Source organism: Patagioenas fasciata, chromosome 1 (genome assembly GCF_037038585.1).
Source record: "Patagioenas fasciata isolate bPatFas1 chromosome 1, bPatFas1.hap1, whole genome shotgun sequence".
NCBI lineage: Eukaryota > Metazoa > Chordata > Aves > Columbiformes > Columbidae > Patagioenas > Patagioenas fasciata.
This window is the reverse complement of record NC_092520.1, coordinates 147453922-147479077: the sequence shown is the minus strand read 5'-3', so window position 1 is coordinate 147479077 and position 25156 is coordinate 147453922. Positions and strand designations below refer to the sequence as shown.

The 25156-nt window shown below is 41.8% G+C and overlaps 2 long non-coding RNA genes across 3 annotated transcripts; both read right to left on the bottom strand.

The window, feature by feature from the left end:
• Window positions 1-14: 14 nt before the first annotated feature.
• On the bottom strand, window positions 15-25147 carry LOC139829482 (uncharacterized). 2 transcript variants are annotated; one of them, XR_011741972.1, is made up of 4 exons: window positions 24975-25147; window positions 24184-24381; window positions 19051-19155; window positions 15-846 (listed from the first exon to the last, which is right to left on the bottom strand). It is a non-coding gene; the product is annotated as an uncharacterized lncRNA (long non-coding RNA). The 2 variants fall into 2 exon arrangements; XR_011741973.1 differs by lacking the exon at window positions 15-846 and adding an exon at window positions 9796-9917.
• Window positions 892-4213, bottom strand: LOC139829485 (uncharacterized). The gene is made up of 2 exons (XR_011741975.1): window positions 3249-4213; window positions 892-2592 (listed from the first exon to the last, which is right to left on the bottom strand). It is a non-coding gene; the product is annotated as an uncharacterized lncRNA (long non-coding RNA).
• Window positions 25148-25156: the final 9 nt, after the last annotated feature.

Below are 25156 nucleotides of genomic sequence, written 5' to 3'. Positions count from 1 at the left end.
TAAGTGAGTCTCATACTTAAGTAGTAGGAATAAGAGCCTATGATAGGAATTGGATCTTCTGAATGGACTTCAGGTTGTTGAGTTTTAAAAGCGTTTTCTGAATTTGCTCAATGATATTTTAAAAATATGAATAATGTCAGGTGTCTCCTTAGAATAACTTTGACATAATTAGTCAGAGTTGTATTTCCAGAGTCACAGTGACCACCAAAATAAAATGTATTACTGCTTCATTTTACCACTTTGCTGTTATAAAATGGAACAAGCTTTTATGCTGCTGCATTTTGTACATCAGAGAAGTGTTTAAAAAATAAAAATAATATACCCGTGACAATAATTAGAACTTTTAATTTTATTCTTTTTTCCCCAGATGTTAACTTTTTTGCTTTATTTCAAGATAGCACATTCGCAAGTCTGTCATCTGAACAACTGAATAGGAACACTATAATGATCTGGATTCTGTACAGGTATATTTTGCTGCTTATTGATTATTAGTGTTTTATGACTAAGGAATCTAATCAGAAATACCAGGGAGACAGGGGAGGTTCGAAACTGCTTTTCCCCCATCTAGGACAGTCAGACTTTTTAAAATCAGCTGTGGACCCAGATGCTGGAAGCAATGCAGAGATTGGCCACAGGGAAAGTCCTGTGTCTGAGACTGGGGTTCTTGGGGTTCCTAGAAGAGTCAGGCTCACAGTGAAGCAGCTGAGGGTGTTGGAGGTCCCAGGCAACTTTCAGGAGTCCACAGTTTAGTTGTGTAGGAAGCATGAGGATCCTGGCAGAGCTGGCTTTGAATCTGGAATCTCTTTCTATGTATTACTGAAATTCTGCACTTGAAAAACAGGGATCCTGGCAGCCAAAGAAAAATCAAATTATTTTCTATTTTCAGTGTGATTTTTTTTTTTTTTTTTTTTTTAATTTATTTCTTTTGATAAATGTGAAGATTGCAAAGCTCTGTTCTGGAGAGACGGTACTATTTAAAATTCTTACAGAGAATAAAAGGAATATTAATTAGTTCATTATGTTTATAAAGTTGCCATGTAATTAATGATCTCTTAGCTTAGTTTTTTATCAAGTCCTGCATGCTGTACAGAAACTATGTAAGTGACCCAGCAAACATCTATTGCTGAACTGTCAAATACTTTATTTTCCTCTGCCAACAACTTCTCAAGAAGAATCATGCGAGTAATGTGACCTAATTTTGTGTTCTAGAAAAGAAGGATGAAAATTCATCTAGAAGGAGCTGGATTAATCCTGTTAGAGCTCATTTTACATTGCTGGCCCTACACTGAAATTAAACTCTGGTCCCAGAAAAGCAAGTGCTCTAACCACTGTTCTGTTTGGAAAGGGTGCAGTAGCAGAAGTATTCCTTTTTATAAGTTGTGAGACTTATCTGTGTTGTGAAAAAGGTCTGTGTTACATATTTGGTACTTTTATTTTACTTTTTCTTCAGTTAGTATGTCTACCAACAAATAGCTGGTGGAACACCAAAAATTCTTCAGCAAATCATCTTGCTTATACTTTTAGACTGTTAATAGAAATTATGCCTGAATTCTCCTGTTACTTTTATCAAAACACAAAAACACCGATTAATTTAGTATCACTTGTGTAAAACTGGCAGTAGTTTCTAAGATGATAATTAAATGTTTGCCTTTCATTTTTTGAATCTGTGTGTTTTCAGTTCTTTGCAGTTTACATATGAACTTTCCAGCATTGGTCTTTGGTACCAAAAAGAACAAACAAGCTCTAGTGGTGAAGTTTTGGAAAATCAAAGCGGTACGAATGGCATGGGAAAGCTATTAATTATGCTTAAAATTGTACTGAAACCTGGCCCATGTAAATCCTGAATTGGCCTGGCAGACAGAACCTTTGCCTAAAGGACTCTTGATGCATGATCTATTATTCCCATTTTTTGTATCTATTCCCAAGGAAGTAGTGCTAACAGCAGATTTTTAGCTGTCTTCATTGAAAAACAGAACGTAGAGATGGGATGACCTAAACTATACTTTCTCTTTGATCCATACCTGGCAGCAGCACAGAACAGTAGCAGACAGGCTGCAGTTTATGGAGTAAAGTCACATGAGAAATCCTGTTTGGGTCATGAGAAGCTGGATTAAGAGGAAAATGACTCAATAGGCATGAGGTTTTCTATTTGTATATGCAGTGCAGTGTTCCTTGGAAGGATGACAGTATTTAATGCCTTGAGAACGTGCAAAATTGTACGTGTAGCTTGTGTTGAATAAATTGTTCTTGCCACAAAGAGAAATAAGAAGCAAATGCCATTTTCTAGCTTTTTTTAACCTGCTCATGGTGACCATGATCAACTGCAGGTGCCCTTTACAGAATCTGAACTGAGGTTATTACAAGAAAAAATAATTTTAGAGAGTCTCCATTTGTCAAGGATATAGCTAACTGACCTTCAGCCTCTTGTCTTGAGCTGTATGACCTGTGTCCATCTCCTCACGTGGTGCCTGATGACAAACAGGAGGAGAAGAATGCAGATGGTTGAGAAACTGATGTACAGACCTTGTCCTGACCAGGCTGCTGTTACCCTCTTGTAATTCCAGAAGTTTCACTATTAGTAGATACCGCTGCCTGGAGAGGTAAGAATCACATCAGAGTCTTTCCCTCTGCAATAGTTCACTCTGGTAGCAGGACGCAAGTTAATGAAGCACATCTGAAAGGTGTTCTTTTCCCATTGTGTGAGAGGTGAGTGAAGCCGCAGAAGGTGATTATGGAGAGGGGATATAATATAAAGGAGGAAATCGTGACTAACATATCAAGTTCTAACCCAGTTCTGTTTTTTCTGTGAGCTTAAAAGTTTATCACTTCATTTGATCTGGACCTCATTTTCCGCTCATTAAAGTTATGCTTGTGTTGTATTTTGAGCATTAGTCTTGCATGCCACATTTATTTCTTGCCTGTACTATATTCAAAAATACAGTGCTGTTCCCTGAGATTCACATCAGGTCAGAAGTGTGAAGAGATGTCTATCCTTGTCTTGTATCTTTGCCTCACTGACGTATCAGGACAGACCATCAGTGCTGCATAAAAATAAACCTATTTCTTCATACCATGTACTGGATGTGGTAGAAGTCAGCAGCAACTGCAGAATTGTGGTCCCATGAGACCACAGAATTATAAGAATATATTATTATGCACAAGTACAAACAACCTCATTTCTGGTTGTGTAAGTTCTAGTGCCTGACTTTACGCTATAATAGCATTTGAACACCAAGTTGTAATCTTACCCCAGCCTTTAGAAGCAAGTGGAACAAAGCGAACACACATCACAAGGAGCAGCACCTTGGAGACCAGCCGCAACAGCCATTAGAAGCAAGGTGGTGATGGACTGAGTACTCTTGTGAAACTTGCTACACTTGAGAGAAAGAAGGGACTACCTCCAGCAGCATGATGGTATTCTGTATGAGGGAGTCCTTAGAAGAACAGGTTCTGTCCTGCTGATGGCTTAAGCTATTTGTGAGCAAAATTACCGTGGAAAGCTGAACTAAACCCAGAAGGCAAAGAGGTCCAGCAGTTACAGGGAGCGTGAGCAGCAGATGGGATCAGTTCATCCGTCATAGGTTGTGCTTCCCCCTTGTGCTTGCTGGCAAAACAGGCACCAGGCAGCTCCAACAGGCCAGGTGGGGTGGGGTAACAACTCTTGATCAATAAAGTCCATGGCTGGAACTGTGGTGTTGAACCTGCTGAGCAAGTGGGCTTTTGGATTAACTGGAGACCCTCAGATGACTGCAGTGTTTGCCAGGAGGCACATCAGAGTCAGCACATCTACCAGAGAATGTATAAGCAACAACCTAACTGATAAGCTGGATGAGCTCCGGCATAGCCAGTTGCTGATGTGCTTGTTATCCTTGAAATGGAGATGAGTTTATGAACGCTCAGAAGCAGACCATTTAAGTTCCTGGGAAAACTTGCATTGCTGTGCTTTAGTACCAAGCACTTCCATAGATGCTTGCTGTCTAAGCATGGGTGGCAGTCCCACAGTTTCTGAGGCAGGCATCTAAATTACACCTTAATTCCTATTTGGAATGTGCTAAATTTCTTCTTTACACATGGTGCAGGCTGTCATGGTGTTTTTAGGCTACAGAGGAAGCCATAAGAAACCTGTAAAGCTTTTTTGAAGATTAGTTTCTGGACATTAGGCCAGATTCTGGGTAAAGAGAGGTGGTTCACAGTTCTTTACTTCCTACATCTGTCAGGATAACCTGTAAAGGGAGAAAAACAGTGTTCACCCTTATTATAAAGGCTCCAAAAGATAAAAGCTGTCGAAACTAGTCAACATAAGATGTGAAATAAGTCTTACAAACTCTGCCTCATTATTTAAGTTGTCCCATACAATGTGTAATGTCTGAAGTGCATTGCTAAGGAGGACCTAACAACAATGTCATAGACAATGCTGTGTCACCTACCCATCAACTCAGATACATACACCACTGTACCCTGAGTAGGGAAAAGGATATTTAGTCTGTTGCGTGTGTCCCATTGAATGAGCATGAGGAAGGTGGCTGCCACCTGTGAAGGAGGAGAAAACCTCTATCCATCTCCTGGGAGGTGGTTCCTGTCATGAGGACCATGGGAAGGCTGGGGAAGGGGATGATCTGCGGAGGGGATGGCAGTTCATGCAGCAACAGGCTTCATACCTGAAATAGCTGGGATGAGCAGTCAAGAGATGAAGGGCACCTGCTGATCCTACCTAATAAGAGTGTCGGGGGTAAAGCATAAAGAAAATAAACCAAGTGGAAGAATGCAGTATAAACAGCCCAGAGAAACTTGTCAGTGAATAGTCAGCTCTTTTTCTGCTAGATTTAATAACGCCTTTCAAGCATTGACCACATTAACAATCTCTAAGGTGGCTGTGATAGAAGAGTGACAGTACAAGGAAGTCAGCTGGGACAGCAAGACAATCTGGAGAAAGCCGAAGGATATGGCTGGGAAATAACTGATGTAATTTTGCAGACCATGAAACATTCACTAAACACTTAGTAGAATGTAGCAGAACAGACTGAGTAGGCCACAAAAAAGACTGCAGGGGTGGTAGAAGGTAATATAAAGTGTAGGTTGGCAAGTGCAGCTTGGGGAAGATGAGACAGGTTAAGCAAGCAAAGCTGCTTTTGGAGACTTTCTTCCCATTTGAATTTTTTTTTTCATTGGAAAATGCGCTATGGACTTAGGTAGGTGATGCATAGTTCTTGTCTCACTGACTAGTTTCTCTTATTTCAGAAATGACATGGAAGGGAGCTTTCAACCAGAGCTATGCAGGGTTAATAAGAAGTGGAAAAATTTTCTCTAGTGGGGATAATTATCAATACCCATAGGGAAGGAGAAAAATCACAGAATAAAAGAAGGTTCTTGTGTCATGTTTGTAATGCAGACATATAAATATGAAGTATTTAGTAATCAAATATTCTATGTAACATAGAAAAACCCCAAAGCTAGCAGTGTTAAATCATGAAAGAACTCAGCATGGACTCACACGTAATGGTGTGCTATATCTGCACTTCTCAGAAGAGCTGTGGTAGATACTGGCATGCTTCAGACGGCTGTTGCAGTTCACAGTGTCTCTTAAATCTTTGCTTCAGTCACTGGGAATGCAGCAAAAGATCCTGTTGTAGAAAAGCCACCGACCTTGTGCAGTCCAGGGCCTGGAGGACGTGATGTTAGTTTTGATTGTCTCCCTAGAGTTTATTTAGCAGTCACCTTTATTTATGAGTCACCTTTTGCTCTGCATTTTGCTGGTGTAAATTCAAACTCTACTGAAGTTCACTGACTTACTCCAAAATTGCACGGATGTAACTGAGAGCAGAATTTGGCCTTGTGTGCCCTTCCAAGGGTGCTAAGTTTGAAGAGATACAGAGTAACACTGGCTAAATGACATCTGAAGGGGAATATGAAAACCATCCGTAAATATTTAAAGGGTGCAAAGATTAAAGAGGAGGCGGGTTTTTACTGCATGTTCCAAGAAAGGTTTTAACTAACAGGGATAAAACTGAGCAAAGAAAAATATGTAATAAAGTACAAAAATTTATCTGAGAATGGAGAGATATCCACTGTCTAATTTACAAAATGACAGGAGGATACAGCTGTGCCTTTGTGTTATAAAGAACTCTTAAGATGCCTGAGAGATGGCAAGACAGGCTTCATGTCTGCCTTTCTGATTGCTCAGCTGAAATGGATAGGTTTCTCCCTCCTGCTGTTCCATCTTTGGGAAGCACATGCATGACCATCTGGATCAAGACAGACATGGTTTGATCCCAGTTGGCTTAATGTGTTGGTTGGTTTTAAATCTGTATGAAGCAGCATGCCATGGAGAAAACTCCCCATTCCTTCCAAACATAGTTTCTGTGAAAGGCAAAACCTTGGGAGATGAAATCCTTTAGTTATATTAATTCAGGTTTGGATAAAAGGTGAAGAGAGTTATGTGCTACATGACATTGTCAGCTTTTTCCTAATGAGCATTGGTTCATTTATAACAGTGCCAAATAACATCAGAGCATCTTTGAAACCTAGTGGTTTCAACAGGGGTTCAAGGTCCTTGGCTCATGGGCAGGAGTGGACCCTCTGCATATATATTTAGGAGTGTCTTGAACTGGGAAGTTACCAGAGTTGAAGCTGGTTTGGTTGTCTCCCAAAAGACTTATTTTAAGTGCCTTAAACTGAACCATAACAGCTCCTGCCCGGCATAAATTATAATCCTCCAAAATGCTCTGTATTCACTCATGCAAGTCATTTATAGTGACTATTTCAACTTTGTTCCAAAGAACACTTTTAAATCCTGGCAGAAATAGCATCACTCCACAAACAGGGGCCTGCTTCCTTCCGCCACACCTCGTGCGTGCAGCATCCACGTTATCGGTTTTCGGTGTGCCTATTTCCGCAGCGGAAATCCTACCAGCGCAAGCCAGCCAAGCCTCCTTTTTTTGAGAAATGAATCTTCCCTTGCTCACCAACAAAAGGTGGAAATTGCAGTGGGTCAGTGACAGGAGCTTGGCCTCAAGTTTGAGCAGCTACACAAGAGGATGTGAGTGCTTCTGTTGAGTAGTTGTTTGGAAACCGCTGCCTGACCACCAGTTGTTATCTTGGAAATGTTTTTAGCCGTTTCAGGCAATTCTCCCTGCCCATGGAAGTGGTTCTTTCTTTCAAGCAGTCCATAAATTATGGGCAACTCTTTCAAGCTGATGTTGCTACATGCAAAATGGTACAGACCACTCTTGCATTGATAGCTAGTCCTTCTCAGCCCTGTTTATGAAGCCTTCCTGTTAAGACATGTGAACTACAGATAAAAATAAATTGTTGGAAATTGCTGCATCTTTCTGAGGTCCACTTGACTTTGAAACCTTCAAACAGGGAAGTGCCACCTAGCAATGAAGGATATCGTGCTTTCCTTGATGCAGATGCTTTTACTAGTGTCATTTTCTGCTGTTTCAGTAGATGGAATTTGCTGTTCAGATTGGGCCACTGCTGCTTCAGTTCTGCCTTTCACAATGGATGTGCTCTGGAGTCATCAAGGAAGGCAGTTTCCCCATAACATATTTCCTATCTGTTGTGTTTCTAAATCACTTGGTAGCTGGCAATTATCACGAGTCCCAACAGAGATGACAAAGCTGAGTGATGGATGTAGCACTCAACACGAGTGGCATAAAAACTCTGAATGTTCAGCATATGGCACACAAGTGATCACAGCAGTACAGTTCTGATTACCAGAGACTTAATGGGAACTAGCTACCTCTTTCTGAAGTACCCAGCACCCAGGAAAGTGAAACCTCCCTGCCTTTCAAATGATCTAGTCCTTTTAAAGCTCCTGTCATTGGATTGAACAATTCATTCTACTAAGTTGATTTAAAAATGGAAGGACTCAAGTGATGGAATGATAAATTGTCAGCAGTTGCACAGAAGACTGCCGGCAGACTTTTTGGTTTTGTTGTTAGCACTAAATCTACAAACTGTGGGCCAGATAGTGATAGGATGACTTATGAAGAGATAAAATGGTAGGATGAATGACAAAGAGATAACATGTAGTTGATCAGGAAAACTTTACTGACTGGGAACATTATCAGGATGTAGAAAAAGGTAATCATCTGGACAGTGGATGGGATGTTCTGTCATGCACAGATAGGAGAAACCTTCCCCCCTGTGAAACACAGAGGCCACCTCTTGTTCCCATAACTTTGTTGTCAGCCTTAGTTTCAACTCAACCCCACCACAGGCACCCTGAGAAGAAAGGAAACTTGCTTGTTGCTTTTGTGTTTGTTAGTTAGTTGGTTTTAACATTTCATTCACTATTTGCAGGACACTAAGTTCTGTGAGAAGAGAGCAAATCGCATACTTCAGGACACCCAAGTCCTAACTCAAAGGCTACTGGAATTAGTGAAAATGAAAAGCCAGTGACTTGAGAACACTGGAGTTCTCTAGATCAAATCCTAGGAGATTGGACCCCTTAATTATTAAATGGATTTCTGTCTGGCCAGGCTTTCCTCACAACCTTAGTCTTTTATGCCTCTCTAGCCAAAAGCATGACCAATCATGGCCTGTGGTGGTGAAAGTAGTGTGCCCAAACTCTGATAAGGCCTCAGGAGAAAACACCAGCACCCATGTGTCAATTGAAGCTAATTACTTGTAATTGCAGTCCCATAGCAGAAAAAAGACCATTATGAGGGTCTTCTAGCCAGACCAACGTACATAAGCAGTCACACTCTCTCCCCCTGAAAACAGCAGATTTTGAACTGGAATAGCTCAGTTATTCTGTCATGACTATTATCTCCAAGCTATCAGATTAACTACAGTTCAGTTCATGACCCTGTCTTAATTCTGACATACATACAATATTATCTAGGGGAATTTAATAGGCTTTCCCCCCTCAAAAATATAGAAAAACATAGTGAAGAAAACTCTCTGCTGATCAACTGAATTACTCAGTATAACTTAGAATAACATATTCTATATTCAAGAGAATGACTCACACCAACTCTAAGAGAATGCTTGCAAGTAATTTTTGCTTAATGTGATGCAAGTGATGAAGCCAGAGATTAATCTTTCCAGACACTTCCTAGAAAATCTCTGTCCACCTGTTTGAATTTCTTTGCTCGGTGTTCAAGGTTCAATGGGGCTTTGATCAACCATGTGCAGTGGAAGATGTCCCTGCCCATGACAGGGGGATTGGAACTAGGTGATCTTTAAGGCCCCTTCCAACCCAAACCATTCTATGATGCTATGATTATATGATCTTTGCTAGATGTCATTATTCAGGCTGACTTTATGATCTCCTCCGCTCAGTTGCATGCCTAAGCCAAATTCGGGGCTTTTTATGACAAAGTAATGTTAAATACTGGCCCTACTGAACTTTGTGAGAGTTCTGCTATTTGTTGCAGTGGGCCCAAGATTTCACTTCCCAGCATATCTCTAGCAGCATGTAACGGTTAAATAAGAAGATGAATGTGTGCAAAATATGCAAGGCATCAAAGCTTTGCAACTCTTCTAAACAAAAGACTGTCTAGCAGACAGATCTAAAGGCTCAAAATTCAGACTGAGCATCAGAAGAACAAAACTCAGTTCCTCAGTGTCAACAGTAACTCATGACATGTTTAGCCAAAATATCCCCTCTCAACTTCTTAATTTGAAAACCATGGATTATGAAACTCACTCTTGCAAAATTGAGATATGCAGTGCAAGAGTGCTGGGTAAGTGTCATAATATACTTAAACCAGCAGTGGGCAGACGGTTTTTCAGTAATAATATACACAGCTCTTCACCATGCAAATATATATTTCCCAAAGCTCCCTTGTTAGCAGTGTATTGGTGTAGGTCATGTAAATCTAATGAAAAAAGAAACAACAGACCCTTACACATTTCATTTACATCAGTAATGCTCTTCAGATGTTCATGTTTTCTCCAAGTCCAGGCCTCTGCAGAAGAAGAGAAAGCTCTGAACATTTAACTTGCTATTTAAAAAAATACAGAAAGACGGAAAGAAGGAGAAAAAGGACAAAAAGAAAGGCAGAAAGAAAGGCAGGAAGAAAGAAAGAAGGAGAGAAAGAGAGAGAGAGAAAGAAGGAGAGAAAGAGAAAGAGAAAGAGAGAAAGAGAGAGAGAGAAAGAAAGCGAGAAAGAGAGAGAGAAAGAGAAAGAGAGAAATAAAGAGAGAGAGAAAGAGAGAAAGAAAGAAAAAGAGAGAAAGAGAGAGAGAAAGAAAGAGAGAAAGAAAGAAAGAGAGAAAGAGAGAAAAAAGAAAGAGAGAAAGAGAAAGAGAGAAAAAAGAGAGAAAGAGAAAGAGAGAAAGAGAAAGAAAGAGAGAGAAAGAAAGATCCATTGCAAAATAAATTTCCAATAAATTTGATCAGATACCATCCAGTGTATTTTAAACATCCCCCTAGTCAGAGAATTATTCTTAGCCCTATAGTAATCATATGTTCAGTTAGATGGATATCTCTCTACGGCTAGATACACAGCATGAAGGTCAGCCATGGTCTGATCTTTTCTAGAATTGGCAAGAGTCCCACTTCAAGTGGGAGGTTGAACTAGACGACTTCCAGAGGCTCCTTCCAACCAACATTTCTATGATAGCATGATCTCATGCCTAAATTACAACTAAAGGAACTGTGTTAATTTTTTAAAAATCTTTGTGACATGCAGAGCTTGTTAAGTGTATTCACATATAAAGAGTTTAAAAGAAGGGGCTTTCAGTCATGTCGATTCTTTATCTGTGTACACCGCACTTTAGACAACAGTATACTTTTGCTTATAGTAGGGAATTTGCTGAAAGAAGATTTTCTAGCTTCTCTTCTGTGCGAGGAGGTCTGCAGGACACAGGGGCTGGTATGTCCAAGTGCCAGCAGCAGGGGAGATCAAAGATGGGGGGAAGTTACTGGATAGAGTGTCTAAAAGCACATCAGTTACTGGAAGGATACATATAGCTTATATATGTATGTATATGTTTATGTGTACCTGTACCTTCATGTATACATGCACATACATTTTCCACTAATGGGCTTTCCTCCCAATCAGTCAGGGAAGGCAGCAGAATGAGGCCATTGGCACTGTTTGCATTTTACTGAGTGCTGTGTTGTCTGCTTGTGTTGATCTGTGGGACTGGCCACGTAGATATGTACCTACGTATTGTGTATTTTTGTGGCTACTGAGAACACATGCTCAGCATTGCTACTCTCTGTAGCTGAGGGTGCTGAGCTGCTGCAGCCTTGGCTGGATCTGGGCTGGATTCAGCAATTCCCAGCACTCTGAAAACCTCTGACTTTCAAAAGCTCTGACATCTTTTAGTGCTGTTGGAGACCTTACAGCTCATCTGTCTCAGAGCTAAAATAAATAAGACCCACCCTATATACAAAATGTAAAATCAAGGTAGAGAACTGATTTACTTATGACTGCAATGCTGCAGACCCGTGAAGGCGCCTAATTCAGAAAACAAGTTATTTGTCCAACTGCAGACATATCAAGTGTACCACGTACCCATAATATAGAGTTATTCTTACATTTAAGTACCACTTTAATAAGATTTTATGACAACAAGGAGTCATCTTCATGACTGATTACAGAGTCAAGGGTGTTGTTCCTAACTCTACTTCTATCCACAATAGCCTCAGCATTCCGTAATACTTCCAGCTCAGGTTAGGTGTCTTTTTGAGTCTTTTGACTAGACTTCACAGAAGGCTTTCAGATAGACTGGTAACACGTCTGCCATGTAATGAGGACACTTGCCTCATCCACATGTTCCCTGGATTCCAGGACATGCGCTGAAGAGCAGTGGTTTCTCACTCATTCGTCTGTTATTCCATCCAAGCCTGGCTTTTTAACATGTTATTTTCCCTTGACAGTCAAGCCATTCTCAGGAGAGAGCTGGATTTAAATGTCTTCAGGCTGAAACGGGCCTGTAATCTGAGTTTCCTGCATCAAAGAGATTGAGATAATCTTATGTACTGGCAAATATATGCAAATATAGGACATTCCTGCCATGGCAGAAAAAAATCAGGTTGACCTTTCTTCCTCTTTGGTGCTTAACCTCAAAAAAGGGTTTGGGGTTACAAATCCAGACCTGAGAGAAGGGCCTGAGTCCAGTGGCCTTTGTAGGTACCCTTTAGTATTTCTTTATGACTACAATAGATTATGCTTCCGTAGTCTGCTGTCTGCTGTTATTCCTGGGTGACTAATGCTCCTCTGCTGCTGTCAAGGAGCCTGAGTGGGCTCTGGATTCAGCCCACGGCAAGTGAAGTACTACAGTGCTGAGCAAGTGCTGGGGAGCAAACACTTCGGGAGTGGGCAGGGGGCCTTACCTAAGGGAGACTGAAGAATTGAGGGAGCTCTGAAGTCTCCTGGTCCTCTGGCTGCAGCTCTGCCTGCTGAGAAGGGCGACTACTTGCAGCTGGTCACCCTGTCTGATGCCCTTTCTGCTGAAGGTTGCCACCTCCAGTGGGTGAAGCGCTCCCCAAAATGCTCCCTGAGCCTCTGTAGGCAAAATAACGTGCGTCAGAAGAGCTCCTCAGTTGTCCTGTATAAACTGACCCACCTTCATTTGAGTGAAAGGCAACAGCAATGAGCAGCAGTAGGTGATAATCTTTCAGCTGATGTCATGGCAGTGGGAAGAAAACTCAATCAAGGCTGAGTTATTTATTTGAGCAGGGCAGTGGAAACAGCCCTTTCATTCCTATGAGAAGACTAAAAAAAAAAAAAAAAGCACCTTTGGATCTTTCCTGACTGCCCTTTCCATTCAACAGCGTTTTCACCGTCCCTTCAAAAATAGGTGCCAAGAATGTGGAAGTGCGGGCTGCCTATAATACATGCTGGATACATGTCATTTGTGTATTTTCTGCATTTTTATGGGGAAAGATGCATTCAGTTGTGATTCAGGAAGCTCAGGCCATGCACACGAAAAAAGGTCTCTCCTGGCTATCCAAACACCAAGCAATGTCTTCGCTTTTGAGTATCCAAACTAAGGCAGCTTAAGCAGGTTGGCTTTCAGGTGGAGGATATTCAGCACTTTCTGAAAGCAAACCCCACATATCTGAAGTTTAATGCATCTCGTAAATAGGGGTACTTGGAATTGCAAACCTCCTGGGAAAGCCTTGGTCTGCACGCAGTGAAACACTACACTATAAGGGCGCAATCTGGCTGTTTCCCTGGGGTTGACTCACACCAATGGCAGTGCTCGCTATCATGAATAGCTCTGTAAAGAAGCATTCTACCCAGTAATAACCGCCTGCCAGATCACCTACTTGCTACCATCTTAATTTTTACCGTGGAATCATACATAGGCCAGACCTGCCAGACACTTAGAAAAACAAAGCAGGACAATAACAAAGGTGGCAAACACAAGGTAACAAAAAAGAGGTAAAGATGGGTCAAGCTGGAGATGGCAACCGGATTCAGCAGGAGATGGTGTAAGAGGCTTTAACCTCCTGTGTTTGTGTCAACCAAGCAGTAATAAAACATAACAATCCAGGACCTGTTAACAGGCACCCCTGTGGGCATTTCTTAAACTGGTTTCTCAAGGTGGATTTTATTGTGCCATGAGTACAGTTATTTCTTACAACATTATTTTCACGAGAGGTCATTACACATTAAATTAGAGCATTCCCATGCGTTCAAGCTTTTTGTAACAGTAGGAGAAATGGTGGGCTGGAAAAGACAGCTGGGTTTGCACGTGGTATATGTCAGTTTACTTAAGCAGAACCATTTTACTGCTGCTGAAGGAATGCAGCAAAAGGTCAATGCTGAAACTCCACTAAAGTAAGTTGAGCACGCATTCCAGCTGTGAACATATGCCCACTACTTGCTTGATCAAAAAGGAAATTTCAGAACTCTGCTACATGCTTGCCTTGACCCTGCTCCATACCGCCTGTCTAGTGTGCATCAGACAATCTATTCTTTAATCCTGCGTGGAATACACATTCTGGTTAGAGGATGCTTGGAATAGTTGCATATCGTCATTAGCAGTGTAATCTTAAACTGGGCCAATGCATATGGAGAAGTACATGATAGTATGGAGAGGGATGTCAAGAGGGGAAGTGTTATATGAATGCATGAAATGTGTGGTTTTACTTCTTAGTCCTGTGTTCCCATCACAACCTGATCCTGTCCAAATGAGACTCATCTTTGCAGGCAAAAGATAAACTCAGCTATGTTCTTCAGCTCTTGCATTTCCCTTGCCTGTGTCTTCTTCAAATGTTTCATCTTCTAGAGTCTGCCTGATCTGGTCAGTGTCAGAGCAAGAATTCTGTGCTAACAAAACACACAAAGAAGCCACACCAACTTAACTGGGCTCTTAAAAATTGCAGAAGTGAAGCTCTTGTTGCTACAAGAGCTTTTGGCTGATTTAGAACATGCCCTCATAACATCACTTGATAAAAATAAGACTCTGACTTTTTAATAGAACAAATTACTTTGGTTTTATATTTAACCGCAGTCACTGTTAAAGCTATAACTGGTTTTCAGAATATTTTAGGAATCCGATCTTGATCTTCCATATGTTAGAAGCCATCATAACAAATACCTTACATTGCGAGGCCTGGTGAAGAAATAACAAGGTGGTTGCAACCTTAAATACAAAGCGTTTATTTTGTGCTCAGATTTGCTACTTTCTTATCAGAGTAAGTATCAGAAAATAACATTTCAAGGCAAGGAAGGAGGCAATCTTGAACCAGAGAAACTTCCAAATCTTCATAATATTTGGAGAGAGGGCACTGATGTTCTAGTTACTCACAGGCAGCTCTTCAACAGCTCCCAGACTTCAGTGTGAAAAATGGTACTGGTAATAAGGAGCCGTGGTGCTGAGAGCAGAGGATATTTTGACATGGAGAGGTGAGTTCCCTTCTGAAAATGGGAGTTGCAGGCTTTAAAAATATTATCCAATGGCCATTGTAATCAACCAGATGAAAACTTGGTTTACTGATCTCACCTTGTCTTTGGGTTTTGCCTTGGAGGGAAGCTTCAGTCATTTTAACTGTATCGTACAGTCACGGATTAGTAGCAAAACAACTAGAACCATACACAGATTTAAAAGTGGATGTTAAAAATACAAGGCTAAAGAATGAGGTGTTTTCTGGCAAAAACCCATCCCATCTTTTTTTATATTGTTTTTTAATATGGGTACTATGTGGGATGACCACACATAGTACAAAATCACAATGGATAACAATTTGGAGAGTAGAAACAACATTCTGGGTAAGCATAGTAAGCATCTGAGGAAGAATCTATCATTAGCTCCAAATTACTTTCACTGACTTCACAAGCTCACAGTTGACAACAACAAATTTCAGGAAAAGCTGATACAATGAGGGTAGGTCTGGCATCCAGATGGATCCTGGAAAGCTGGAAGATTGGATTGACAGGACTCTCATGCAGTCTGGCATTAACAAATGCAAAGCCCTTTCCCTGGGAAGACATTATTCCTGGCAAAAATACAGGTTGGGCACTGACTAGTTGGGGAGAAGCTTTGCTTTTAGAAGAGGCTGGTGATGCTGGTGAAGAGTGATCTGAACCTAAACTAGTAGTTGTGGCTAGGAAGGCAAAGTACATACTGGACTGCATTAGCAAGATGGACTTGTTCAAGGACCGAGGAAAGTGATCATTTCCCTTGTAGCTAGCACTGGAGAGGCCACATCAAGTGTGCTATGTCCAGTTTTGAACACCCCAGCACAAGGGAGAGATCAACAAATTGGAGCCTCTAGGATACACAAGGGGCTGAAGGATATCAAAGATGTTCAAGGAAGGGCTGAAGGTGCTCTCAGCAACTTACCAAGGATCAAAGATATTGCTAAGCTGTTTGCAAGATTTTAGAGCTTTAGCCACCTAGCAAAGAGAAAATATTTTTGTTTGTATCAGAAAGATGCCTTTTGAATACAATCCTGGATATCATCAGGAAAATTACTCTGTCATACTTCTGTGGAGAACTCACAAACCTTGAACTCTGCAGGTATGTCATAAATGTGTCCTTTCTTCAAGTGTAGAAGATACCAACAGAGCTCAACTCTAACACCTTTCCTCAGGAACTGTACAGGTCTCATAGAATTACCAGAGCTTCTATTATGGTTCAGTTCCACTTCTTTAATTTCATGTTTTAGATTTCCCATGTTTCTTTTTATAATCTCTTTAATAATCCTGTTATTGCACTGAGATATAGGCTGTCTTGACTCCTTCACCTCTTCTCTAATACTGATACCAAAATGAGTTTCACTAACTCTGCTTATTTTACACCCTCTGCTCCTTAATGCTCTAATCTTAAAACTACTTCTACATGTGTCTGTCTTTACTGCTGTAAGTCAGGCCAGTTCAGCAATCTGCAGCAGCAGATGACTAATTTTGAGTGTGAACAGTCCTAGGTTTCACAGGAACCGATGACCACAGACTATAAAAGTGCAGCTTGCTGGAAGCTAGGTACTGGTTGATCCCAGCTACATGCCACTTATCTCTGGTCCTTGATGATGTAAGCCACAATACTTACTAGCTGTCTATTCTCCATATATTGTTTGGTGTTGGCTTTGTACTTTAAACATTTCTATTTTTTTTTCCTGTGTGCCTCTGCAGATCTGATATGCTCCTCACAATTTCCAAGATAAATTTCCACACATGTGCCTTCAAAATTCCTTCCACTCTGTTTTAATATCTTTGAATACCACTTCATTATCTTTCTGTCTCAAAATGATGTGGTTTTGTTATTCTTCTCCTTTTTTCTCCATTTCCTGGACAGACTTTTTCCCCTAATCTTTCTTTGCAGAACTATTTATTATCAGTTATATTGCCTTAAACAGCTCACCTGTCTTGCATTCCTGGTCCCCTGCAAGGTCTCGACAAATTCGGAGCTCCTTAATACTCTGTGGCACAGCTTGAGTCCCCTTTGCTGTATTACTTGCTCTGCTGTTGAGGAACTAAAAATTACCCTGTTCTCTTTCCTCTATTGAGAAAAGGAGCTATAGGAACAAAACCTGAATCACTGCATTTATATATGAAATCTCATTCTGTTTGCTTTAGCCTGCAAACTTGACTAGAATTTAAGTCACTTCTGAAATTGCCCCATTTCTTCATTTAGCCAATGAACTTTCCCTTTGGATGAATTTCTGGTGGCTAACTGAGCTTCAGCCACCCATCTAGGTAGCTTTCTGAGAATGCAGCCTGCACCTTTAATAGACCTCTGTTGATGAGAACAGAATATAGTTCCATATGCACATTTTCAATGAAGAAATGAAAAATCTGCTGTTACTCCTATAGATCCTGTTAAACCTCAGGTCTCTATGTATCAGTCCTGGGAATCAATTTATACTAAATAACAACGAAAAAAAACTCCCTTGCCTTCCCACTCTTATTCTCCTATTTATAGAGGTTCACACAAAGACCAATATGAAAGGAAAATACCAGCTCCATCTTTAGGCTAAAATGACATTTTGGAACCATCAAAAAGTTCAAGCTGGCAGCTGTGTGATCTATGATCCCATGGATTAAAGGCAGAGAATTTAATCTTTCAGCCAATTTTAAGGACAAAGTTCTAAAATGAAAACATATTTACCCTTAAGACTCGTGCAGCATGAGAATGGGCAACCAGAGAGGGCAGAGAATCTCCTGTCTTTGAAGATACTTCTTCAGAGCCCTCAGTGTACCAGGTGTAATTACTGCATACAGCCCCACCTATGCCCTCCAAACTGCACCCTTTGCCTGTTGCTCCAGAACTTCTCTTTAAGCTCAGGGATGCACCTTCAGTCCTGGCCTAAACTACAGCACAGGTGTTTCTGTTCCCAGTCTGGTTCCAAAGGGCTCCTGTTCCATTGTTTGGATTTCCTAGCTTGACCTGGGACCTGATTTATTACCTTGTATTTGTGTGTTGAGCAGTGAACCATTGATGGGGCCTGTTAGTATCAGCACCCCTGCTCTGCTCACTGAGTTTGGGTGCTGGTGAGGACCTAGGACTGTGCCCTGGTTGAAAGTACTGCCCCTGTACATGCTGCTGTCACCCTCAGCTGCTGCCTTGCCTTCCTGTGTGGAGCAGCCCTGTTCTTGCTGCTGCCTGATGAGGTTAAAGACTGGGCAACCTGCTCTTGCTTTGAAGTTAGCACTGCTTGGAGCAGGAGGTTGATGAACTCCCCAGGTCCCTTCTAATGTAAATATTTCTGTGACTCTGACTCATTAGTTACTGAGGGAGTTAAGGAATTAGAGAGAAGATTAATGGGGAAGGGCAAGAGAAGACGAGTTCTTCAATAATATCGTTGACAGTCTAAATTTCCTCCCTGTATGAGTTATTACATGATTGCTCTTTTTGTACATGCAATATGGTTATGGGCACATTGCAGATCAGATTTGAAACCAAATAAATGGAAGAGCTGAGGAAGAAATAAGGTATTTCTGCAATGGGCAGAACAAGATTGAGTCTATGAAACCTGCCATGGGCAGAAACAGGGAACTGGAATCCCACAACTCCTGCAATTTGATTTCAGAAACATAAAGGATCTGGAGAATCTATTTTTCTTGCTCTGGTTCCACAAAGTATTCAGAGCATGACCCAGCTTTTGGGAGGTGGCTGGTGACACTTGTGTCTGTGAACTGCTGCTAGCTATGTAGCCCTAGGGGGTCTTAATGACACTGAAAGAACATGCAGCTGACAACAGAAGCCAGGGGTTTCCAAAACTCTGAATGGTTCACTTAGCTCAGCCTGGAGTTTTGATGCCCTTTAAAAGTTCTCCCAACTGCAGATCTGGATGCAAGGAGGGGGAGAATGAGGCACATTGTGCAGCCACTCTCCGCCCACCCTTATGTAGCTGAGAATGTGCAAACGCTCTCGCACAAAACAAAAGGAACATGGTCTTTGAAACACACCCCCGCTGTCAAAAACATCCAAGATACTGCAGCCAGGATAGTGAGACAGCTGCCTAATGCAAATATGTGTGAAGCATCTGCAGGGCTTCAGATTATGGATTTGAGATTGCCTTTCAGACTTGGATTGAGAAATGTGTCTGTGCCACTGAGAGACGGGTGCAAGAGGTTTCCAAGCAGACACCATCCCTGCAGATGTTGCTGAATCCAACAGCAGTCTGCACATCTTTACCTTCAATCTGCTGCTCCATTGCTAGGTAGGCTGCTGAGAGCTGGGTAAAGGATTCATTTCCAGAGTGAAAGACTTCCACTTAGGTGTCTCCATGTGTCGCAGTTCCTGTGAAACACAGACCTTGTCAATGAAGGTAGTGGAGTCCCGAGAGTGCTTCAGCTCACCCTGAAGAGGACACTTAATGGGTGGTGAGCTGTGTCAATTACTGGGCTCTTTGTATTAACTAGGCCCGCATTGACTGTACTGCAGGCTTAGACCCTCAGTGAACATGAACCCACTGAGATGTAGACATCTCCACAATGCTGTCTGAACACAAAGAAGTTTCTCACCCCAAGTAGCCCAAGGACTCTTTTCCTAGAATGAGGCTCTGCATGACAGGCTCTCACGGCAGGAAGCCCTGCATATTGACCCCTTCTCCTCTCTCTGCAGTAGCTGATTTGGTCTTCCTCTGTGGAAGAGCAACACGACAACAGGGGTTACACACCTGTCTGCCTTAGAGGATTTTGAATATTTCAGATGTGGTGAGTCCAGCCAAAATCTGATGTAGCGTTACTCTTCCTCACCTCCTGGGGACCAATGAGCAATCCAATTGTGTGATAGAAACATCTGTTATGCTTCGGTTCAAGTCTTATGTTCCGTTTAAAGACTAAACCACTCTCCCTAAATACCAAGGGTCTGAGGAGTTTCACTTCCACCCCTCCAGTAGCTTCTCTTCCCCCGACAACACAGAGGGGGAATGGCAAGAGGGCGGGGGAAAAGGTCAGGAAGAGACGTCAAAGATAGGGTCCTTTCTATGGAAATTAAATGACAAATCTCAATGGTTATCAAAGCTAGATTACAAGTTTTAGACTCTCAGTGTTGCCCACTCTGCAGGTAAATAAGGTTGACAAAACCAAGAAAGAGTTCGGATGACTGCACAAAAGGCCCAGGATTCATACTTCTTTGAAATCTGAGGAGAGAACCAGACCAACAGATGAAGAACTGACATGCAAGAGAAAGTCCTCAACTGAGCTAATGATACACAACATAAGGAAGACATGGTTACCCGGTAAATGGCAGAAATCATCCTTAATCTTCTATACTGGATTACAGGAAATAATCTGAGTGGCTTCCGCAGTCAGGAATCACCCAGAGACCTGGCCAGCTGGCCTCTTGGACAAAACATAATCATCACCACCAAAAAAAACAAGTTATTTTTGTTTTCCTATCAATAATGCTACCTAAATGAGGCATTTAGCATCCCTGTTCCTGCAGTGTGCCTGTTCCTGCTGTAATGAGAAAACCACACACGTAACGAACTAAAACCAAATTAAACATGTTCCATGTCATTCCACTCTCCTAATAAATAACACTGAACAGATCTCTGTGGGGGCTGGTGGCTGTCACTTCTTTTTTTTTCAAGCTCAGCATTTTGCCCTAGGACTGTCTGTCCTTGTGGAGTGGGAACAGCTGAGAAGGTAATGAGAGAGGCAGCGTGGGCTGGTGTGCAGAACTCCAGCTTGGGAACCCATAGGTTAGCTGTGGAGTCACCACTCTGTCTTATGACAGTCATTTCAATCTCTATAAGATATTCAGAGGCAGACGTGGCCACCTCAGAACTGTTCTTCGTGAGATTTTATTGTGCCACGAATGGAGAAAGACCAGAATGTCAGCTGCACTAAAATACACCTCTCACTGACATCTCTGCACCACAGAAGGATTTTTCTGCACTTCCAGAGATCTCCAGAACTCCAAGTTTCCTTCAGCCTGCACTAGCAAGAGCTCCACAGGGGAGCCAGTGCAATCACCTGCAGCTTTGGGTGTTCCCCTTCTGACTCAACACCACCTACTCTGCAGGCTGTGTGGGTTTCCTTCTTCTCCCAGAGCCTAGAACAGAGGGAAGTTGAAACACAATTCCCTTTCCCAGAGGGCTTCCTACCTCTGGATTTCTACACCAAGCCTTAAACAGGCATAATCCCCAGCGAGATCTTGTGCAGAAAACAGTAAAGGATGCAAGTTCTGCTTTGTTACATCATGATACATTGCGAACAGCTCTGCTGAAAAAAGGACATTGTGATCGTGTCATTACGAACAAGATTTGCCTATAAGCCTGTCTGTGTGCAAGCACAGCAAAGTTACTGTGTCCCTATGAACTAGCTTCTGTGGTAACTCCTCAGAAAAGAAAGATGGGTGGGTATGTTTGATATATTGGGGCTTGACATGCTCTCTACAGAATATGAATTTAGGATGAATAAGCAGTAAACCAGGATTTATTACAAGCAAGCTAACTTTTTAAAATATTTTTCCCTCAAAAATATTAGCAGGAATATGTTCTGCCATTTGTGCCTGCCTGTAGGAAATCAGCACGTAAAAACTCAGTGACAGTCTTTGTGGCAGAACGGGAAGATAATTATTTTAAATTACTTTCTAAGTTGTTTAACTTACCCACTCTCTTACCCATGTATGCACATGCACCAAAATGCATGTGCCCAAGTGGCCTGTGGGACATGGAGGACGAAGGAGGACACCTGTTAAGTCTTCACTATGTATCTTAGGTTCCTTTTGACTGGTAATGACAAACTGGGTTTGAACAGGTCTTTTATATGCTTTAGGAACCAGGAGTTTTAATGAGGTGAAACTTTTGCTTCAGAAGCTTGTTTGCTTCAGCCTCCAAGAATCTCAGACAAGGTTCTTGTCCATTGCCTTTATTAATTTGCGGTATCTGAATGGCTACAAATCTGCCTCTCTTTTGGATAACAGAAAGAAAGAGAAATAACAAATGTGGTGTGCTATAACACTTTTTGTCATCCTTCTGCTACCAGATCTCAGGTTTTCTGCTGGTTAATCATCTATGGTGCAGCCCTAATTGAATCTAATGATGGCAAAAACATGCTCCTCAGTGTTTACTAGTTTTATGGCTATCAGTTGGGTCCTTGAATATCAACACATGCCATCCCTGCAACCCTTGGTCTTTTTTTTCTGCTGCTTTCATACTGTGATTCATATTTCATTCATAACAGTCCTAGTATTTGTGTTACAAATCTTTACACGCTGACCAAAAAACCCCATTAGCCTAACGATGGTCTGATGGGACTCCATGGTCATACTTGGGCTAACAGACTTTTATACAAGTTATCCAGAGACTGCAATACTTCTCCTGTTACTATGATCACATTTGTCACCTGGAAATCTCCCTTCTCCTCTGTTCCACCTCCAGCCTGGGTCTTCAACACAGGCAAGTCTGTCCTTCTGTGTTTAAGTGAAGGATTGCTCTACCCAGGCCTTAAAATAGGGAAAGACTTGTAAGAGATTTGAAAATGGAGCTTAGGACTCTAAGTCATCATGCATTTTTGAAAGATGTGCTCTGCATCCATATCACGTTACTGCTCAGCTGCGTAGCTTTTCCTAGACTATCTGAAAGTGGATCTGTACTGCTGTGTTCCAAAGGGGGGGTTATTTTAATATTGTACTAAAATACTGACAATGAAAACTTGTTACTTTAATTAGGCAGTAAGCACTGTCATCCTGGGTCTTGAGATTTTGAGCAAGTAAAGGCTGATTGCTGAAGTAAATTTTTACCATTTTGGAGTTCACAGGGTTTATTTTACTGCAAATGCTATTGTTGTCTCCCTTGATGCCTTCCAAATTTCACTGGGGACATGAAGCCAGGACAACATACTATCTGAAAATCAAAGCCTTACAGTGTGTTTTCTTAAAACAGTTATTTCATGGGCCAAGAAGACAAAGCCAACCAGAATGAGACATCTTTTAGAGGAGATAAGCTTGCCTAATTGAACCAGAAGCTCCAGAATTTACATGGCAGTTCATCTTCAGACTGTTTTGCTAATACACAGGAAGTCAGCAACCTACTGGTCACAGATCAGACTACAGAACGTTTCAAGACTCATTTCAGCTCGAATGCAAAATTGCTGAGCAGCACAAGGCTACAGTATACACTTCATGTCCCAGCTGCACACCATTTGGTCTTAGGCCAGATACCAGGAGTATTGGTCTCATGAGGGCCGAATGCCCCAGTGAAATCACCATTTTTAGCTATTTGGTTTGGGTTCCAGATCAAGCAAGAGAAGTTCTGATTTTTGCTGGCCAGCGATCTGGCCACACTTCCCATACGATATGCTGTCAGTTCTAATTGCTCAGCAAGCAACTGCAGGTAGGAGGCTGTCCCGTGATCTAGCTACCCTGGCTCACCACAGCTCACAGCAGGCACTTTGCAGCTGGGCTGACTAAAAGCCAAAGCAACACATTCAATAGACTTGGCAGAATTTATCCCTATTTTTTGTACTACCATTTAGTATTTATTTGAGGATCGAGAGTACTGGGATGTGACAGGGTGCATCCCACAAATTGTTCCCTGACTTGGGCCATCAGAACAGTTTGCTGGGAATCTGCAGTGGCAGATGTGCCAGCACAAATTAGAGAAGCATTTTTAGACCATGACCAGGCTTTGCTATGAGAAACCTGACAAAGGAGACACAAAGATGCAAAGGTGATCAAAAGGCAATGATGGAAAGTCAGCTCTGCACACTTCTCCCTCAACCCATGAAACCACCAAATGCTGTTTTGGCTGCTGATTGGCAGCTGTATTCTGATTTCTCTCCTAGGACACTGATGATGAGCAAACTGCAAAATTGCACTTGAAACATTCTCTAGGGGGGAAAAAAAAATCTATTGGAAAGAAAAAGATTAGGCAATGTTTCTAGGAGTCACATGCATTGGGAATAGGCAGGTCTTCAGACTGTAGCATAAGACAGCCTAGGACCTCAACCTTCCATCCCTACAATAGTGAGTCTGGGCTTTGTTTCCCGCTGATGTTAGCCTCATAAAGACTGCAGCTATGCTGAGGGGTTGTAAATAATACTAGTATTATTCCTTGCTAAAAATTATATATGCACTTTGCATAGCTGAAAAATCATGAGACGAAGTAGAAGGCAGGAGAGAAAAGGGTCTGAAGCTTTTCATTGTGAGAAAAAGGTAGAAGATATTCTGCGTGCTGCTTCAACAAAGCCAGAGAGACTTTGAAACGCCACCTGGCATCAGCCAGGGTCTAGTCCTGTGGTTCTCAATCTTTTAATAGCTGACCCTTTCTCAAGAGAATAATCAGCATTTCATACGTCACTGAATCGAACTGCTCACCTGCCTCAGGGCTGCCATTGCCTCCCTGTCACGGTGCTCCTGCGTGAGTGCTGGCAGTATCCAAGGTCTCATATTACAACGCTGTTAATGTGAAACTGTATGTCACGCTGGGTGCTCTCAGTTCAATTACGCTTCCAGGTACTCTCTTTATTAACACGCAGGCATCTCAAATGACATAGGCGATGCAAGTTCTGTGCTCTGAAAAGTTGATAGACATGTTGGCAAAAATATCTTCATAAATTTCAGTCATTTTTGTCCCAGTAATATGTTAATATGTGCTGTGAAACTAACTAAGAAAAAAGTCTAATCTGTCCAGCTCCAGAGAAGCTCAAACAGCATCAGTACAAAATCAGCGGAAACAAGTGAGACAGTCTGAGCAAAGAGAAGCAGAGGAAAATCGAGATGTTCAAACATTATTACAAAAAAAAAAAAAAGAGTATTTGGGCTTGAGGAAAAGAGACAGTGAAACAGTAGGGAGGTGTAGCCATTTCCCTTTTTCCTCTTCTTTAATGCATTACCTAAGCCCTTGCCTTGTGAACACAAATACAGTTTCACCCCTGCAAGAGGCACACACCCTCCCCAAATAAATGTGATAATTTGGAAGACACCTCAGTGAAAAACATGAACACTTAAGAACACATCAATGTTCCCAGCTACATACAGCTACAAGATCAATGCTCCAGCCTGCACAGTCTGCTCTGCAGAACTGACGCTGCAAGCAGCAGAAATGTGCTTGTATAAAAACAGCAGAAGCAAGCCCTGGGGCTTTCTCTCCCTTTGACATGGCTTACCTCTCTGTTAACCAGCCAGGAGCTCTCCTTTTAGAGGAACAGACAAGCTGTTAGCACGTGGGCCACTACAGTAAGAGGTGTCTTGGATTTGCTGGGTATTCACAGCAAGAGCAATGACCGCTTCAAGCCAATTCTCCCCAAATATTCAGCTGCCCTGACATACACACAGTGATGGGGCCACC